Source organism: Cervus canadensis, chromosome 17, assembly GCF_019320065.1.
Source record: "Cervus canadensis isolate Bull #8, Minnesota chromosome 17, ASM1932006v1, whole genome shotgun sequence".
Taxonomy (NCBI): Eukaryota; Metazoa; Chordata; class Mammalia; order Artiodactyla; family Cervidae; genus Cervus; species Cervus canadensis.
Window position 1 is genome coordinate 21561993 of NC_057402.1, and position 17167 is coordinate 21579159.

At 39.3% G+C, this 17167-nt stretch overlaps 1 protein-coding gene across 3 annotated transcripts in view; it reads right to left on the minus strand.

Annotated features, from left to right (window-relative positions):
* Positions 1 to 17070, minus strand: part of MIPOL1 (mirror-image polydactyly 1) — a 284075-nt gene extending 267005 nt beyond the window's left edge. For 2 of the 3 annotated variants that reach the window (XM_043489769.1, XM_043489765.1), the window contains exon 1: positions 16940 to 17070. The gene's annotated coding sequence lies outside the window, so the exon portion shown is untranslated. The remainder of the gene's footprint in view (positions 1 to 16939) is intronic. The other variant, XM_043489767.1, reaches the window with a different exon arrangement.
* Positions 17071 to 17167: the final 97 nt, after the last annotated feature.

The window sequence follows — 17167 nt, forward strand, 5'->3', positions numbered from 1 at the left end:
ACAACATGGACAAAATAGAAACAAAAGTCCAGGAAATTCCCTGGCGGCACAGTGGTTAGGACTCTGCACTCTCACTGTCCAGGGCCTGGGTTCAATTCCCAGTAGGGGAACTAAAATCCCACAAGTCATGTGGCAGGGCCAAAAACATTAAAAAATAAAGCAACATGGACAACACACAAAAATTTTCTTTAAAAAAAAGTATAGACAAAAGCTAGAGAAGGGAAGTGATATACACAGATGATCTTAGAAAATTACTTCTCAAAAACAGGAAACAGTTTTCCAAATACTTACTTTAAAAAAATTTGAAAGCTCATTTGCAAGATTTCAAAGGGCTTAAAAATTATTATATTCTTAAAACAAATACACTGGTTACAATCCACAATAATCTTTAGAAGTCAGGGTGAATCCAACAGTAATGGTAAAAGATGCTGGATTCTTGATTTGGTAGAAATCACTGATAGAAAAAAAAATAGAGATAGAAATTCTAGCACTGCCCAAATGCCCACATTCTATAAAAAAAATCCATAATACACAAAAATAGGAAGAAGGAAAAAAGAGAGAATCCCTTACATTTAACAACAAAATATAAAATTAAAACTGTGTTTTCTTTGTCACTTTTGTTTTACATATTTATATATGTGCAGCCAAAGTCTACAAATACTTATTTTTCACAAATTATATCATAAGTATTTTTCTTCAAACTCCTTCAACGGCTGTTTAATTCCATTGGATGGCAGTATCATAATCTCCTGTTAGGGATATTACCAGAAGAAACAATGTTTTGGCAACCTAAAAGTCTCATTAAAATGAAATGTGGCGATGTTAAAGAGCAGTCTAAATTTCTATCCACTAACAGGCAAATAATACAGTCTTTTGTTTCTCATAAATTAATCCCTAATATTTTAAAGCATGTTTTAGAAGAAAAACTTCAGTGGAGAAAATAATTAATTTCTCTAATTTAAAGATATATTTAACGTGCAGGTCAAAACCTTCCAAAGCTACCAAAACCAACCAGTTAATAATCATGTAACAAAATATTTTAAAAGAGATTTTAATTCTAAGATGGCTAACAAACAAAAATACAGGCATTTTAAACATGTGGATGAAGATTTTTAACTAAAATGAAAATTAATCTTCTGCCAGAAATAAAGGCAATAGAAATTAAGCCACTGAAATCCTAAGTGGAGTTTCTGAACCAGTAAAGAATCACAAAGAAACTTAGACAATGAGTTTTTGTATATGAACTTTCTAAGTTCAGTTCACCTACCCAAATGAATTAGAATAATCTTGCCCACTGAGCCAGCTCATGCCACTGAATAAAATGTTCTACTTTGGGTTATCTTAAGCTACATCACACAATATCTGCAGCTCCCATGCTGGTAACAAGCTGTTTGACATAAATTAAGGAAATAGCTTCAATTTACATTAAATTTCAAAGATAATAAAGTATTAAACTACTAATTAGTTTCAAGACATGCTGCTTAAAGAAGTCTGCCGTACTTCAGAAAATATATCATTAAAAAAATAAATTGTCTTTTTAAAATTTTTGGTTGTATGTTTATGATTGAGACAATGCAAAACAGCATCTCAACACCCAAACACAAATAGTATCTGTAAGAAATTACCATTCAAATTCCATCAGAGAATTAGAATAATAATGCAAAAATTTTTTCTAATTGTGTGATGAACACTTATATCGTTATACCTTAACATAAATTATCACTACATGAGCTTAGGTCATACTTAGTAAGACATTACTTGCTAAAATCAAAACATTATTTAAAATAAATACATAAATAACAAAATGCACTGTTGGGGTGAAAAACTTCCTTGATCCTCTTAGGATACCTGGCAGGGGTTTGAATATTAAGCTGACAGAGACAGATTAACAAAAGAAAAGCAGACAAATTTAATTAATCTAAGTTTTACATGACAGGGGAGCCTTTACAAAGAAATGAAGATGTGAAGAAACAGGTCGAAGCATTTTTATACTAGGTATGATGAACAGTTGAGAGTCATGGAAAAAATGTCATAGGACAAAAGAGTATGAACCAATGGGTAGTAAACTGGGAAAAACTTAGCAAGGCCTGTTCGTTCAGATTCTTCTTGGTATTCTCCATCTCTGAAGATAAGGATGTTCCTTTCCTCCAGATTTAGACAGAAAGGACCCTCTCACATGAGGGTCTTATGATCTGCTTTAGTGAAGAAAGGGAAGGTCTGAGAGTCCTTCCTGCTCCTGCCGTTTCTCAAAATCCTTCAGCTTTAAAATATTCAATATGCCAAGGTATCATATTTGGGGGATAGTGTGTTCTGAACCTTGCCAATGCAAAATGAAATATCCTGCAAATCACCCTTTCATAAACTATATATTTAGGCTTTGACAAAATGTCAAAATAGAAGAGGTGAGAACTGATGAAAAGAATAACAGACAAATCCATGACTATAGCTGAAAACTGAGTGATCAGGACAATAAATACTCAGAAAATCAGCAAAGATACAGAGGACTCAGTGTTATCAACCAACTTAACCTATTTGACATTCATAGACAACTCTACCCAGAGGAGGAAAATACACAATGTTTCCAAGTGCACATGGCACATTTACCATAAAAGACCCTATTCTGGTCCATAACAACAACAAAAAAAGACCTCAACACATTGATGAGAACTGAAATCATACAATGCTATCTTATCACAACAAAATAAACCAGAAATCATTAACAGAAAGGTATCTCAAAAATGCCTAAACACTTCTAAATAGTACATGATTCAAAAAGGAAGAGTAAAGGGAAATTTTTAAATATTTCAAACTACATAAAAATGGAAACACAAAATACCAAAATTGGTGGGATGTGGCTACATCAGCAGGGCTGTTTATTTGCTCAGTCATTTCCAACTCTTTTGCGACCCCATGAACTGTAGCCCACCAGGGTCCTCTGTCCATGGGATTTCCCAGGCAAGGATACCAGAGTGGGTTGCCATTTTCTTCTCCAGGGGATCTTCCTGACTCAGGGATCGAACCTGTGTCTCCTGCACTGGCAGGCAGATTCTTTACCGCTGAGCCACAAGGGAAGCCCAAGATCAGTGTTTAGAGGGAATTTATAGTATTAAACATATATGTTAAAAAAGAGAGGTGGATTCCCTTCTCACCGCACCCTCTCCAGCATTTATACATCTTTTGATGTTGGCCATTCTGACTGGTTGGAGAAGGCAATGGCACCCCACTCCAGTACTCTTGCCTGGAAAATCCATGGACAGAGAGGCCTGGTAGGCTGCAGTCCATGGGGTCGCGAAGAGTTGGACACGACTGAGCGACTTCACTTTCACTTTTCACTTTCAAACATTGGAGAAGGAAATGGCAACCCACTCCAGTGTTCTTGCCTGGAGAATTCCAGGGATGGGGGAGCCTGGTGGGCTGCCGTCTATGGGGTCACACAGAGTCAGACACAACTGAAGTGACTTAGCAGCAGCAGCAGCATTCTGACTGATGTGATGTAATACTTCATTGTAGTCTTGATGTGCATTTCTCAAATACTTAGTGATGTTGACCATCTTTTCATGTGCCTTTTGGCCATCTGTATGTCTTCTTTGGAGAAAAGTCTATTTTGATCTTCTGCCCATTTTCTGATTGGGTTATTTTTTTGGATACTGAGCTGCACAAACTGTCTGTATATTTTGGAGATTAAATCCTTGTTGGTTGCTTCACTTGCAAATGTTGGTGGAAATGTAAATTGGTTCAGCCACTATGGAGAACAATATAGATGTTCTTTAGGGATAAAAGAACTTTATCCCTATAATTCTTAAAAAAAAAAAAAAAGGAGCTTTTTTAGGGATTAAAAAAAACTAAAAACAGAACTACCATATGACTCAGCAATCCTATTCCTAGGCATACAGCTGAAGAAAACCATAATTTGAAAAGATACATGTACTCCAATATTCACTACTTACAATAGCCAGGACATGGAAGCAACCTAAATGTCCATCAACAGAGGAAAAGGATAAAGAAGCTGTGGTACATATATACAATGGAAAAATGTTGTTTGTTGTTGTTAAGTTGCTAATTTGTGTCTGACTCTTTTGTGACCCCATGGACTGCAACCTGCAAGCTCCTCTGTCCACAGGATTTCCCAGGAAGGATACTGGAGTGGGTTGCCATTTGCTTCTCCAGGGGAATTTTCCCCAGTCAGAGATCAAACCCACATCTCCAGCACTGGCAGGCAAATTCTTTACCACTGAGCCACCAGGAAAGCCCCAATGGAATATTACTCAGCTATTAAAAAAAGAACAAAATAATGCCATTTGCAGCAAAATGGATGGACCTAGAGATCATCATACTGAGTGAAGTCAGACACAGAAAGACAAACATCATATAATATTGCTTATATGTGGACTCCAAGAAAACAAGGGTACAAATGAATTTATTTACAAAACAGAAAAAGAATTACAGGTGGAGAAAACAAACGTATAGTTACCAGGGGGTAAGGAGAGGGAGGGATAAACTGGGATAAATTGACATATGCAAACTATTAGCATAAGGAGCTCCAGTCAGTACTCTCTAATGGTCTACACGGGAGAAGAATCTAAAAAAAAAAAGAGTGGATATATGTATGTGTATGACAGCCTCTCATTAATACTGGAGCTTGCAACCTTAAAAAAGATGCAGAATTAAGAGAAAATTAAACGGAAGGATGAAAATGGTAAAGAGAAAAATTAACAACACTGAAAATGTAAAATCAACACAGAAAAATCAATGAAACCAGAGGCTGGTTCTGAGAGCAATGAAATTAATAACCCTTTTGGCCAGACTGATCAAGATAAAAATAAAGACGACATATATTGCCAACATCAGAAAGAAGAGAAGGCTATTAAAACAATTCCATATACATTAAAAAGACTAAAAGGGAATATTACAATTTAGCACCTATAAATTCGACAAATTGCTTGAAAGATAAAATCTACCAAAGCTAACTCAGTAAGAATAACTAATCAAAATAGGCCTGCATCTACTAAAGAAATTGAATTCATAGATTAAAAAACCTTCCAAGAGAGAAAACTCCAGCCCCAGAGGATATAGGATCTCTTAAATCCCCTTTCTCTCCTGGAAACTTCCTATCTGAGGATTCTCTCAAATTGGACCATCTGCTCTCTAAGCCTGCTATATAGCCCTCCTTTCTGGGACATCATTTCACTGTTCTCCTGCATTGAATCTACTACTTCCTACACCCCAGGTCTTTTTTTCACTTCTTTATTTTTCAACAGCAGGATTTCTGAGGCCCTTTTCAGATCTGAAAAAAATCTTTATTCTAACTTCCATACTTTACATATTGTTAGTTAACTAGCCATTCTGCTGATCAAGAAGACTGATAGTGATATATTCAATTCTTTTTTCTTATTAGGTTTTCTCTCTGGAAATCTTCAGAATTTTTTTTTAAATTCCTGGTGCTATGAAATTTCACAAACACGTGCCTATGGCTAGGCTTATTCATTTATTTTTTTTAATTGAGCACTCCTAGGAACAGACACATAAATGTTGTACACCTGGTTTTTAATGAAGGTTATTTTTGCTGGGATAGAATCTGGGGTAATGTTTTGCTGTCAACTTTTATAGATTTATGTTGCTTGAAAGAGTTTATAACCATTATGCATTTATTTTTTTAATAAATGGAAAGAAGTAGTCATAAAATAATACAGTAGGACCATTGTTACATTAAGGGAAAAAAGCAAACAAAGCAAAACTATGTGGTTAGATACATACATAGACATAAGGAAATGGATTAAAGTCTGAAAGGATGCATTCCAGGATTCTACAGTTTTTACAAGAGCCACTAAAAGCATTATAAGGTATGTATAATTTCCAGAATAATAGGGTAAAAAAAAAAAAAAAAAACCACAAAATATGAATGGATTAAATGATCCAACCACCAAACGCTCTGATTTTAAGACAAAGATATCCCACTGGATTTTTTAAATCCAATTCTAAGTACACATTAGCCAAAAAAAGGCTGATATAGTTAAACCAAAGTCAGAAAGAGGTCACAGATTGGATAAGACACAGGAAACATGACAACTAAAAACAGTGTGGGATCTGGATTGAGTCCTGGAACAAAAAAGAATACTACTGTTATGGGAAAACTAATGATAAAGTGTGTAATTTAGTGACGAGCATTGTAACAATATTAATCTCTTGGCTTTGATAATTACACTGATTATGCATTGTGTTAACATTAGAAGTAGGTTGAAAAGTTTACAGGAACTCTCTGTGCTATTTCTGCAACTTTTCAGGAAGTCTAAAATTATTTCAAAAAGTTTTCAAAAAGTCAGATTAGACATTAAAACAAAGCGTATTACTAGGGATAAAAAGGGACACTTCTTCATGGAACAAAAGTTCAATTCATAGGAAGATGGACGAATTAGAAAGCTGAATATGCTTCTAATAATATGACTTAAAAATAAATAAATCAAAAATTGGCAGAAAACTACTAGGAGGAAACAAAATCCAAAATTACACAGGGAGATTTAACACACAGTAAACTATCAGTAGCAGACAGGCAAGCACATGTGAGTGCACGCACACACACACACCCACCCACACACACAAATCAATAAGGAAAGAGAAGATTTTAACAACAGCATTAACAAATTTCATGTAACAGACACAAAGTACTGTACCTCTTAACCGCAGAAGTTATTAAGACATCACTCACACATATAAAATTTGAAAAAGCACATTTCAATGATTCTTTAATTCAAATATCTGATGGTAGCTACATAGATATTAACTTTTTATTTACTCATTGAACTGTCCATATATCTTTACATACTTTTTTTAACATGTATTAAATTTCACAATAAATATTTTTAAAAGTTAACTGACCTATATTATTTATTTACATACTCTTTTTGTTTTTCCAGTTTTTCAAAACTTGTTTTATCTTGAGCAGCAGAAACCTCAAGATAAAACTATGAAGATGGGAAGCTCATAAGCTCCAACAGAAAAATCAAAAAAAAAAAAAAAAGATTCAGGATTAGGGCTTCCAATAAAATCATCCCTGCTGTATTCTTGGTTAATATTTTACTTTGCAAAAAAGTAAAAATAATATCCTCAAATTTGTTTGAGATGATAAAAACATTTTGAAGCTATGTTTATAAAAAATTTCAAGAACTACTATTCTTTTCATTAAAAAAATTTTTTTTTTTGGAAATTAGCAAGAGTACTTTATTAGTTAGCTACTGGAAGTGACGGAATTTCAGCTGAGCTATTTAAAATCCTAAAAGATAATGCTTTTTAAATGCTGCACTCAACTGTCAGCAAATTTGGAAAACTCAGCAGTGGCCACAGGACTGGAAAACGTCAGCTTTCATTCCAATCTCAAAAAAGGGTAATGCCAAAGAATGCTCAAACTACTGTACAATTGTGCTTATTTCACATACTAGCAAGGTTATGCTCAAAATCTGTCAAGTCAGGCTTTGGTAATACGTGAACAGAGAATTTCCAGATGCACAAGCTGGATACAGAAGACAGAAGAACCAGAGATCAAATTGCCAACATTCATTGGATCATGGAGAAAGCAAGGGAGTTCCAGAAAAACATCTACATCTACGTCATTGACTGTGCTAAAATCTTTGACTATGTGGATCACAATGCACTGTGAAAATTTTTTAAAGAGATGGGAGTACCAGACCACCTTACCTGTCTCCTGAGAAACCCGTATGTAGGCCAAGAAGCAAGAGGACCAGACATGGAACAACTGACTGGCTCAAAGAGTATGACAAGGCTGTATACTGTCACCCTGCTTATGTAACTTACTGAAGAGTACATTATGGAAAAGGCTGGGCTGGATGAAACACATTGTGGAATAAGACTGCTGGGGGGAAGCCTGATGCCAAAAAAGACTGAAGGCAAAACAAGAGGATGTCAGAGGAACAGATGGTTAGACAGCATCATCGACTCAATGGACATGAATCTGAGCAAATACTGCGAGACAGTAGAGGATAGAGGAGCCTGGAGTGCTACAGTCCACGGAGTCACAAAGAGTCAGACATGACCTCATGACTGAACAACTGACACCTAACAAGTCACCCCAAAACTGAGCAGCTTAAAACAATGCACATTTATTATCTCAAAGTTTCTGAGGAATTGGGTGCTGATCAGTTCAGTCCTCGGTTCAGAGTATCTCACAAGGTTGAGGCCACAGTGTTAACCCAGGGCAACAGTCATCTCAAAATTTAACTGGAACACAATCTTCCAACTTCCCTCAGTGGCTGTTGGGAGGATTCAGTTCTTAAGGAGTTCAGTTCAGTTCAGTCGCTCAGTCAAGTCCGACTCTACGCAACCCATGGACTGCAGCACTCCAGGCTTCCCTGGCTCTCACCAACCCCTGGAGTTTACTCAAATTCATGTCTATTGAGTCGGTGATGCCATCCAACCGTCTCATCCTGTCGTTCCCTTCTCCTCCCACCTTCAATCTTTCCCAGCATCAGGGTCTTTTCCAATGAGTCAGTTCTTCGCATCAGGTAACCACAGTATTGGAGTTTCACCTTCAGCATCAGTCCTTCCAATGAATATTCGGACTGATTTTCTTTAGGATGGACTGGTTGGATCTCCTTGCAGTCCAAGGAATCCTCAAGAGTCTTCTCCAACACCACAGTTCAAAAGCATCAATTCTTGGAACTCAGCTTTCTTCATAGTCCAACTATCACATCCATACATGACTACTGGAAAAACCACAGCCTTGACTAGGCAGATCTTTGTCGGCAAAGTAATGTCTCTGCTTTTTAATATCTGCTGTCTAGATTGGTTACAGCTTTTCTTCCAAGGACTAAGTGTCTTTTAATTTCATGGCTGCAAGTCACCATCTGCAGCAATTTTGGAGCCCAGAAAAATAAAGTCAGCCACTGTTTCCACTGTTGCCCCATCTATTTGCCATGAAGTGATCGGACCGGATGCCATGATCTTAGTTTTCTGAATGCTGAGCTTTAAGCCAACTTTTTCACTCTCCTCTTTCACTTTCATCAAGAGGCTCTTTAGTTCTTCTTTGCTTTCTGCCATAAGGGTGGTGTCATCTGCATATCTAAGGTTATTGATATTTCTCCCTGCAATCTTGATTTCAGCTTGTGCTTCATCCAGCCCGACATTTCACATGATGTACTCTGCATGTAAGTTAAATAAGCAGGGTGACAATATGCAGCCTTGATGTACTCTTTTCCCAATTTGAAACCACTTTGTTGTTCCATGTCCAGTTCTAACTGTTGCTTCCTGACCTGCATGCAGATTTCTCAGGAGGCAGGTCAGGTAGTCCGGTATTCCCATCTCTTTCAGAATTTTCCACAGCTTGTTGTGATCCACACAGTCAAAAGCTTTGGCATAGTCGATAAAGCAGAAATAGATGTTTTTCTGGAACTCTTGCTTTTGCAATGATCCAACGGATGTTGGCAATTTGATCTCTGGTTCCTCTGCCTTTTCTAAATCCAGTTTGAACATCTGAAAGTTCACGGTTCACGTACTATTGGAGCCTGGCTTGGAGAATTTTGAGCATTACTTTGCTAGCATGTGAGATGAGTGCCACTGTGCGGTAGTTAGAGCATTCTTCGGCATTGCCTTTCTTTGGGGTTGGAATGAAAACTGACCTTTTCCAGTCCTGTGGCCACCGCTGAGTTTTCCAAATTTGCTGGCATATTGAGTGCAGCACTTTCACGGCATCATCTTGTAGGATTTGAAATAGCCCCACTGGAATTCCATCACCTCCACTAGCTTTGTTTATAGTGATGCTTCCTAACGCCCACTTGACTTCACATTCTAGGATGTCTGACTATAGGTGAATGATCACACCATCATGGTTATCTGGGATGTAAAGATCTTTTTTGTATGGTTCTTCCGTGTATTCTTGCCACTTCATCTTAATATCTCTTGCTTCTGTTAGATCCATACCATTTCTGTCCTTTATTGTGCCCATCTTTGCATGAAATGTTCCCTTGTTGTCTCTAAAGTTCTTGAAGGGATCTCTAGTGTTTCCCATTCTATTGTTTTCCTCTATTTCTTTGCACTGATCACTGAGGAAGGCTTTCTTATCTCTCCTTGCTATTCTTTGGAACTCTGCATTCAGATGGGAATATCTTTCCTTTTCTCCTTTGCCTTTAGCTTCTCTTCCTTTCACAGCTATTTGTAAGGCCTTCTCAGACAGCCATTTTGCTTTTTTGCATTTCTTTTTCTTGGGGATGGTCTTGTTCCCTGTATCCTGCACAATGTTCTAAACCTCCATCCATAGTTCTTCAGGCACTCTGTGTATCAGATCTAATCCCTTGAATCTATTTGTCACTTCCACTGTATAACCATAAGGGATTTGATTTAGGTTGTACCTGAATGGTCTAGCGGTTTTCCCTACTTTCTTCAATTTAAGTCTGAATTGGGGAATAAGGAGTTCATGATCTAAGCCACAGTCAGCTCCTGGTCTTGTTTTTGCTGACTGTATAGAGCTGCTCCATCTTTGGCTGCAAAGAATATAATCAGTCTAATTTCAGTACTGACCATCTGGCGATATCCATGTGTAGAGTATTCTCATGTGTTGCTGGAAGAGGGTGTTGGCTGTGACCAGTGCGTTCTCTTGGCAAAACTCTATTAGCCTTTGCCCTGCTTCACTCTGTACTCCAAGGCCAATTTTTCCTGTTACTCCAGGTGTTTCTTGACTTCCTACTTTTGCATTCCAGTCCCTATAATGAAAAGGACATCATTTTTTGTGTATTAGTTTTAGAAGGTCTTGTAGGTCTTCATATAACCATTCAACTTCAGCTTCTTCAGCATTACTGGTTAGGGCACAGACTTGGATTACTGTGATATTGAATTGTTTGCCTTGGAAGCGAACAGAGATCATTCTGTTGTTTATGAGATTGCATCAAAGTACTGCATTTTGGATTCTTTTGTTGCCTGTGATGGCTACTCCATTTCTTCCAAAGGGTTCTTGCCCACAGTAGTAGATATAATGGTCATCTGAGTTAAATTCACCCATTCTAGTCCATTTTAGTTCGCTGATTCCTAAAATGTCAATGTTCATTCTTGCTATCTCCTGTTTGATCACCTCCAATTTGCCTTGATTCATGGACCTAACATACCAGGTTCCTATGAAATATTGCTTTTTACAGCATCGGACTTTGCTTCTATTACCAATCACATCCACAACTGGGTGTTGTTTTTGCTTTGGCTCCATCTCTTCATTGTTTCTGGAGTTATTTCTCCACTGATCTCCAGTACCATATTGGGCACTTACCAACCTGGGGAGTTCATCTTTCAGTGTCCTATCTTTATACCTTTTCATACTGTTTATGGCATTCTCAAGGCAAGAATACTGAAGTGGTTTGCCATATCTTTCTCCAGTGGACCACATTTTGTTAGAACTCTCCACCATGACCTGTCCGTCTTGGGTGGCCCTGCACGGCATGGCTCATAGTTTCATTGAGTTAGACATCATTCCATGGGGCTATTTATAAAAGTATACTTACTGATGCTGAAGCTGAAGCTCTGATACTTTGGCCACCTGATGCAAAGAGTCAACTCACTGGAAAAGACCTTGATGATGGGGAAGATTGAGGGCAGAAGGAAAAGGGGGCAGCAGAGGATGAGATGGTTAGATGGCATCATTGATTCAATGGACATGAGTTTGAGGAAATTCTGGGAGATAATGAAGGACAGGGAAGCCTGGCATGGTGCAGTCCATGTGGTCACAAAGAGTTGAACACGACTGAGCAAATGAACAATAGCAATGGGTGACTGTAATGTTTTGGTGTTAAATATCCCTCATTCTCTTTCAACCTGAGTAATACAAGAGAGGTAAGAAGAAGAAAAGAGAGGAAATACAACCTTTGTTGCTTTACATTGAAGGCTACGAAAAAGACGGATATCCAGGCAGTTGTCAACACTGAGTAAAAAAAGCATCAAAATGCATAAACTTTTTGTCATATTTTGAGATGGATATTGTCTTTTGAGCTGTTCCATCTTGGGATGGCTTGGTTGAAATTTATATCTACATGATTGAGTACACTCATAAGGTAATTAACAATTACTTCCACAAGGGCTTCCCTTGTGGCTCTGCTGGTAAAGAATCTGCCTGCAACGCAGGAGACATGGGCTCGATTCCTGGGTTGGGAAGATCCCTTGGAGAAGGGAAAGGCTACCTACTCCAGCATTCTAGCCTGGAGAATTCCATGGACTGTATAGTCCATGGGGTTGCAAAGAGTCGGACACGACTAAGCGGCTTTCACTTTCAGTTACCAATGGCTTGAGACATGAAACTCAACTGTGGCACCCCTCCCTAAGTTTGAGGTCCTGTCTTCCTTAAATGCTTCACTGGGCTGTCCAGTTCATCTCTTATTTTTGGCCCCTTGCCTTTCACTTAGAACTAAAAGTATAAAAAAAAAAAAACTTTTGAAAGTAGGTTAACATATTTAGCTAACAACTCTTTTTTTTAGGTGGTTTATAGAAGTCAATTTAGGTATTTACTTGAATGTATGCTAATACTAACTCACCAGTGGCCACAGGACTGGAAAAGTTCAGTTTTCATTCCAATCCCAAAGAAAGGCAATGCCAAAGAATGCTCAAACTACTGCACAATGGCACTCATCTCACACGCTAGCAAATTAATGCTCAAAATTCTCCAAGCCAGGCTCCAACAGTACGTGAACCATGAACTTTCAGATGTTCAAACTGGATTTAGAAAAGGCAGAGGAACCAGAGATCAAATTGCCAACATTTGCTGGATCACTGAAAAAGCAAAAATTCCAGAAAAACATCTATTTCTGCTTTATTGACTATGCCAAAGCCTTTGACTGTGTGGATCACAATAAACTGTGGAAAATTCTGAAAGAGATGGGAATACCGGACCACCTGATTTGCCTCTTGAGAAATCTGTATGCAGGTCAGGAAGCAACAGTTAGAACTGGACATGGAACAACAGAATGGTTCTAAATAGGAAAAGGAGTACGTCAAGGCTGCATATTGTCACCCTGCTTATTTAACTTATATGCAGAGTACATCATGTGAAATGTCGGGCTGGATGAAGCACAAGCTGAAATCAAGATTGCAGGGAGAAATATCAATAACCTTAGATATGCAGATGACACCACCCTTATGGCAGAAAGCAAAGAAGAACTAAAGAGCCTCTTGATGAAAGTGAAAGAGGAGAGTGAAAAAGTTGGCTTAAAGCTCAGCATTCAGAAAACTAAGATCATGGCATCCGGTCCGATCACTTCATGGCAAATAGATGGGGCAACAGTGGAAACAGTGGCTGACTTTATTTTTCTGGGCTCCAAAATCGCTGCAGATGGTGACTTGCAGCCATGAAATTAAAAGACACTTAGTCCTTGGAAGAAAAGCTGTAACCAACCTAGACAGCAAATATTAAAAAGCAGAGACATTACTTTGCCAACAAAGGTGAATCTAGTCAAGGCTATGGTTTTTCCAGTAGTCATGTATGGATGTGAGAGTTAGGCTACAAAGAAAGCTGAGCTCCCAAGAATTGATGCTTTTGAACTGTGGTGCTGGAGAAGACTCTTGAGAATCCCTTGGACTGCAAGGAGATCCAACCAATCAATCCTAAAAGACATCAGTCCTGAATAGTCATTGGAAGGACTGATGCTAAAGCTGAACTCCAATACTGTGGTTACCTGATGCGAAGAACTGACTCCTTGGAAAAGATTCTGATGCTGGGAAAGATTGAAGGCGGGAAGAGAAGGGGACGACATAGGATAAGATGGTTTGGACGGCATCACCAACTCAACAGACATGAGCTTGAGCAAGCTCTAGGAGCTGGTGATGGACAGGAAGGCCTGGCGTGCTGCAGTCCATGGGGTTGCAAAGAGTCAGACACGACTGAGTGACTGAAGTGAATGGAATGATGTCACCACCAACAGTGAGCAGAAGATCAAATGGTCATTTATGAATAGTCATTTTCAACACAGTAATGGTTAGCGAAGTACAAAATGAAGGAAGGAAGGAAGGAGAAAAGAAAATTAAAGAGAAGAATGAGAGGGAGGGATGAAGGAAGAAAAGGAGCGGAGAAAGGATGGGAAGGTAGACAGAGGCAGGGAAGCAATCAAATAGGCAAGCAAAAAAAAAAAAAAAGGGAAAGCAGAAAATACAAACTATATGAAATAGACACTATATGGCCCGCAACGCCTAAAATACGAGCAGTCCTAGCTTCACACAATATTGCTCTAACTGAAACTCTACAAAGCAAGATGCCTATATTAACTATCTAGCCCTTTGCAAAAAATTTGATGACCCCTGACACTAGAGATACCCAAATGGCCAACAGACATACAGAGGGCTGTAAATATCATTCATCAGTAGAGAAATTAGGGAAAAACCACAATGTGATATCACTACCCAATAGAATGGGTAAAATGAAAAGGATGATGCTAAATGTTTCAAGCATGTGGAAACTGATCTGAACAATTTTTTAGTAATGTATACCAGAAATGGCAGAAAGCAAAGAAGAACTAAAGAGCCTCCGGATGAAGGTGAAAGAGGAGAGTGAAAAAACTGGCTTAAAACTCAACATTCAAGACTCTAAGATCATGGTATCCCTGTCCCATCACTTCAGGACAAATAGATTGGGAAAAGTGAAAACAGTAACAGATTTTATTTTCTTGGGCTCCAAAGCCACTGCAGACAGTGACTGGAGCCATGAAATTAAAAGATGCTTGCTCCTTGGAAGAAAAGTTATGACCAACCTAGACAGCATATTAAAAAGTAGAGACATCACTTTGCCAACAAAGGTCGGTCTAGTCAAAGCTATGGCTTTTCCAGTTGTCATGTGTGGATGTGGGAGTTGAACAATAATTGATCCAACTGAGCACCGAAAAATTGATGCTTTTGAACTGTGGTGTTGGAGAAGACTCTTGAGAGTCCCTTGGACTGCAAGGAGATCCAACCAGTCAATCCTAAAGGAAATCAGTCCTGAATAGTCATTGGAAGGACTGATGCTGAAGCTGAACCTCCAATACTTTGGCCACCTGATGCAAAGAACTGACTCATTAGAAAAGACCCTGATGATAGGAAAGATTGCAGGCAGAAGGAGAAGGGGACGACAGAGGACAAGATGGTTGGATGGCATCTCTGACTCAATGGACATGAGTTTGAGCAAGCTCTGGGAATTGGTGATGGAAGCGTGGACAGGGAAGCATGGCATGCTGCAGGTTATGGGGTCACAAAGAGTCGGATACAACTGAGCAGCTGAACAACAACATACCAGAACTGGGCTTCACTGGTGGCTTAGCGGTAAAGAATCTGCCTGCCAACGCAAGAGATGTAGGTTCAGTCCTTGCGTTGGGAGGATGCCATGGAGAACAGAATGGCAACCCACTCTAGTATTCTTGCCTGGGAAATCCCATGGACAGAGGAACCTGGCAGGCTATAGTCCATTGAGTGGCAAAAGAGTGGGACGCTACTTAGCTATTAAACAACAACAAGAATATCAGAAATGCATATACGCATATACTATAACATAGTCATTTCACCAGTGGGTATATATCCAACAGAAATGTATACATACATTCACCAAAATACTTAGAAAAAATGTTCATACCAGACCTATTAGTAATAGCCAAAGGCTGGATAAAATACTGCACAGCATTAAGAGCAAACAACTGCTACATAACTTGCATAAATCCCACAAATATTAAGCAAAAGTGAGACACAGAAGACTATACACTGTATGTTTCCATTTATATAAAGTCAATAATCAGTAAATTTACTGATGATGTCAGAAACTGAAAAGTGGGGCTTCTAGAATGTGAGTAACGCTCTTTCTTGGATATACACACTTTGTGAAAATTCAGTGAACTGTACACTTATGATTCATGCACTTTTCTGTGTGTCTATTAACCTTTAATAATTAACACACTAAAAACATTTCATATTTACAAACTCTACGCCTTTGATGGAAAATTGTGCACATCTTCTGCTCACTTTTCTGATTTGTCATCGTTACCACCAATGAGATATCTTAATTCCTGCTACCTTACATAGAAAGTAGTTTTAATTAATTCTCTTGGTATACTACTGCACAGGATACCCACATGTTTATGTAACCGTCATTTCAGGTTAGTTCCACAATAGATCCCAAAGAGAAACTTTGAAAAGCCAGTAACTTGTCATTGTGAAAGTTATCTGGGAACGAAGAGGCGGTTAAAAAAGCTCCTTAAAAAGTACTTTTGTTTGGCCCTTTGTTTTGGCTCACCTTTATCTACTACCACTGTGATTTAATCTGCATAAAATGTTCAGAGGAACTTTTCAAAAAGCCTCTTCTGGTGGAAAAGTTTTTTCTTCCCACGACATCCTAATAATGCTGTTATCTTGTGTTCATTCAGTTCCTTCCACCCACGGTGCTTAAAGTAAATACTTCACAAATACTATCGGGTGGTGTCATCTTCCAGCCAGGACGAGAAATGTGGGCCCAGAGACACTATGAACTCAAAAAATTCTAACAGTATCTTTCTACAGCACGGCTCCGCCTACCTAAGGAATCACCGTATTCTTTGCCGAAACTTAAAGTGTGAGAACTGAAATACAAGCCAGTGAGTGACTCTCAAGGGCACGGAGTCAATCCTAGGTTGAGCCAGGACCTCCAACTCACTGCCTCTTAAGGGAAAGGCAAAGCAACAACAACAACAAAAACCCTCGAATAAAAACTCAGCTGCAGCACTCTTGTAATAAGAAACAGGGGAAGATGCCTACATCCTGCCGAGAAAGGAGACCGGAGGACCACACAACGCTGACCTTCGAGGGAGCCCCATCATTGCCGGCCGCACGGGGCCAGCATTCACCCGGTGCAGTTCCTGCGCGGCCCCTTCCCCTTCTCCAAGGAGGCTGCGGCCGGAAATTCCAGGGCTGGTCTCAAGCCACCCCTCCCTTTCTCGGATCGCCCAAACCTCCCACCCTACCCGTTTACCTGAGATGCGCCCCGCACAGCCCCGGGAGCCAGCCGACTCTGCGCTCTCGCCCAGTTTCTCAGGCCAGACGCGCAGCCTCCACGTCAGCCAATCGCAGCTCGCCCGGAGCGTCCCTGCCCTGGGTTCCTCTGCGCGAGGAGGTGCGCGCGCCCGTGAATGCCCCCGCGGGGCGCGACGGAGGAGGTGGCCAGACGCGAGCGGCGCGCGAGGATCCACGACGAGCAGAG